The sequence below is a fragment of the Oryctolagus cuniculus genome, chromosome 17 (genome assembly GCF_051225735.1).
Source record: "Oryctolagus cuniculus isolate XC-2025 breed Fujian yellow rabbit chromosome 17, ASM5122573v1, whole genome shotgun sequence".
NCBI classification, from domain to species: domain Eukaryota; kingdom Metazoa; phylum Chordata; class Mammalia; order Lagomorpha; family Leporidae; genus Oryctolagus; species Oryctolagus cuniculus.
In genome coordinates, this window is record NC_142883.1 from 70,527,950 (window position 1) to 70,531,692 (window position 3,743).

A 3,743-nucleotide genomic window follows, 5' to 3' on the forward strand; every position below is an offset into this window, starting at 1 on the left:
ACAGTGGAAAGGAGGTCTCTGTCTGTCCCTTTGTTTCTCAAATAAATAACCAAAAAAGGAATTCATTCAAGAAAAAGAGACATATAGTTTTAGATGTCTGGTCACATAAAGTAATGTTTTTAAAGAGCTAAATGAGAGACTGGTGCTGTGGCTTAGCAGGCCCAGTTCAAGTCCCAGCTGCTCCATTTCCAATCCAGCTCTCTACTATGACCTAGGAAAGCAGTAGAAGATGACCCAAGCCCTTGGGCCCTTGCGTCCACATGGGAGACCCAAATGAAGCTTCTGGATCCTGGCTTTGGTCTGGCCCTGCTCTGGCCATTGTAGCCATCTAGGATGTAAACCAGCAGGTGGAAGAGCTCTCTCTGTTACTCTTTCAAATAAATAAACAAATCTTATATAAAAAAAAGAACTAAATGACAGTACTATAAAATATTTACTTTATTCCCATAAGATCTAATAAATAAACTTTTATTCAAAATGACAATATTAACATTTTACTGGGTCATTACAGCTTCTAACAGCTAAAAGAAATTATCTAGGAGCTGGTCCTGTGGTGTAGTAGGTTAGGCTGTTGCCTGCAGAGCCAGCATCCCATATGGGCACTGTTCAAGTCCCAGCTGCTCCATTTCTGATCCAGCTCCCTGCTAATGCACCTGGGAAAGTAGCAGATGATGTTCCATGTGCTTGGGATCCAGAACCCACATGGGAGACCCAGTAGAAGTTCCTGGTTTCTGGCTTTGGATCTGCCCAGCTCTGGCCATTGCAGCGATTTGGGTAGTCAATCAGCAGATGGAAGATCTCTCTATCTCTCTGTGTGTATGTGTGTGTGTGTGTGTGTGTGTGTGTGTGTCTCCCTCTCCCACTCTCTCTCTCTTTCAAATAAATAAATAAATCTTTTTTTAAAAAAATAAACTATATACAGGATAGGGCAAAGGAATCGAGAACATTTTACCTTTATTGCCCAAGAAATAATACATTATTATTTGAAGGTGACTTTAAATCAGTTAGAAATATGTATTGTATACTCAAGGGAAATTATCAAAACAAAAATTTAGGAAACCCATACCCATGATACCTTAATGGAGGAGATAAAATGGCATCTTATAGGAAGCTCAATTAAAATAAGAGAGGGGTAGGCATGGCATAGTTATTAACAGGGTACTTGAAATACCCTCATCCCATATTGGAGTGCTTGTGTTTGAGTCCTGGCTCCACTCCCAATTCCAGCTTCCTGCTAACCCATCCTCTGTAGGAAGCAGGAGATGGCTCAAGTACTTTGATCCCTGTCAACTCAATCTGAGATCCAGACTGAAATCCTGGCTTGGCCAGGACCAGCCCAAACTATTGCAGGCATTTGGGGAATAACCTGCAGATCATAGATCCGTCTCTCTCTGTGTGTCTCTCTTACTCTTCAAACAAAATAAACAGAAATCGTTTTAAAGATAAAAGCAGAAGACAGAAATGATTTAAAAAACAAGAATTGGGGTTGGGGTTTGTTATGTTAGTTTAAAATAAGTAGTTAAGATGCCCACTGTGATGATCATATCCCATACTGAAATGACTGGACTGAGTCTGGTTACACAGTTTCTGATTCAAGTTCCTGTTAACGCACACCCTGTAAGACAGCAGGTGATGGCTCAAATACTTGGGTTCTTCCACACTGGTTGGAAACCCAGAGTTCCTGTCACCTAACTTTCCTGGCCTAGCCATGGCTATTTGAGAAATTTGGGGAGTGAACCAGCAGATGGAAGATCTTTCTCTGTCTCTGTCTTCCCATTAACCAAAAAATAAGACTTTAGAAAAACAAGAACTACAACAGAAAATGATTATAATTATGGAAAATATTACTCTAATGATATAAATAACATTAAATGCATATTATCTAAATATATCAATTAAAAGAGCAACGGTAGTGAGACCCTGGTGAGGTCAAAGAGTTGCTGGAACCACAACTGCCATGGGGCCCTGGGGAGAGCCAGAGCCCCTGGTGTGGTGCTTAGAGGCTGTGGCTTTGGAGCCCCAGTGCCCGGGGGGCTGGAGGCCCTGGTGCTGCTGCTGGTGCTCACCCTCCTCTGAAGCCTGGTGCCCCTCTGCATGCTGTGGCAGCCTGGAGCCAGCCATGAAGCCTCAGGTTCCCTCCAGAAAGCCCTGAGCCTAGTGAGCTGCTTGGGTGGGGTGTTTTTGGCCACCTGTCTCCTGGACCTGCTGCCTGACTACGTAGCTGTGATAGATGAGGCCCTGGGCAGCCTTGCACATGACACTCCAGTTTCTCCTACAAGAGTCCATCTTAGCCATGACATTCTTCCTGGTCCTCGTGATGGAACAGATCACCCTGGCTTACAAGGAGCAGTTGGGGCTACCACCACGGGAGGAAACAAGGGCTCTGCTGGGAACAGTGCATGGTGGGCCACAGCATTGGCAAGATGGTCCAGGCATCCCACAGGCACATGGAGCCCCGGCAGCCCCTCAGCCCTGCGTGCCTGTGTACTGGTCTTCTCTCTGGCCCTGCGCTCAGTGTTTGAGGGGCTAGCAGTGGGGCTGCAGCAGGACCAGGCTCAGGCCATGGAGCTCTATCTGGCTTTGCTGCTCCACAAGGGTATCCTGGCTGTTAGCCTGTCTCTATGGCTGCTGCAGAGCCACCTGCGAGTAAAGGTCATGGCTGGCTGTGGGATCCTCTTCTCAAGCATGACACCTCTAGGCACTAGGCTGGGTGCAGCTCTGGCAGAGTTGGCAGAACCTTGCACCAGCTGGCCCAGTCTGTGCTAGAGGGCCTGGCAGTGGGCACCTTCCTCTATATCACCTTACTGGGAATCTTGCCTCAGGAGCTGACCACTTCTGAGCAGAGGGTCCTCAAGGTCATTCTGCTCCTAGCAGGCTTTGCTCTGCTCACTGACCTGCTCCTCACTCAAATCTAGGACACATCAAGAGAGGGGCAGGGGAGGTTGATTAGCAGGTGTCGCTGCCCTCCCTTCCTCCCCTCCCCCAAGTATGTGGTGGGAAGAAGGAATGGGGAAGGGAGGTACTGAGGACCACAGAGTTCTCTGAGAGGTAGGGATGGAGGCTTTGGAATTATCTCGACCAATGAGAAGGCAGTTGTCGCTCCCCCTCTTCGCGGAGGAACGACACAGGACCCTGCGCTGTTCTTTTGTCTGCTCGGCCCTCCCCGGGTTTGCTGCTGGTTCTTCCCGGGTTGGCTACCGTCCCTTCCACCTCCGTGGAAGGGCGGTTCCCCCTGCCACTTTCCCCCCTTCCGCGGGGAAGCGGCACACTGCCGGCCGGCTCTCTCGGGGGCTGCTCAGGTGTTCCTTCATATAGATGTCCCTGGTGCATGTTGTCTCTCTCCTCCTTTATAGTCCTCTTCCACCAATCCCAACTCTGCTACCCACATGCCGAGTATGCTGCTCTCCTCCAATCAGGAGCAGGATCAGCTCCTGCAGGTCATCACTCAAGTTGGCGAGAGACAGCTGCATAGAAGCTGTTTACTCCTCTCCCAGCGCCATATTGTTGGAGAGCAGATGCATAGAATAAGTCTTAATTCCAGTAACTTAGTCTAGTCCGAGTTGCTCCCCACAGGCAGTGGGCAGACAAAGGCTGGCCCAAGAAACAAGACAGTTAAGTCATTAGAGAGATGATCAGAGGACACTGACTGGTCAGGGACTATGGATAGGGACAGACTGACACTAGGAAAGCTAGAGGTAGAACCATGCTGCTATGGGGTAAGCGTAAGAGGAGAACATGGGCCC

At 48.5% G+C, this 3,743-nt stretch overlaps 1 pseudogene; it reads left to right on the plus strand.

The window, feature by feature from the left end:
* The first annotated feature begins 1,957 nt into the window (after positions 1 to 1,957).
* LOC149121366 (zinc transporter ZIP1 pseudogene) lies at positions 1,958 to 2,915 on the plus strand (annotated as a pseudogene).
* The last annotated feature ends 828 nt before the right edge of the window (positions 2,916 to 3,743 follow it).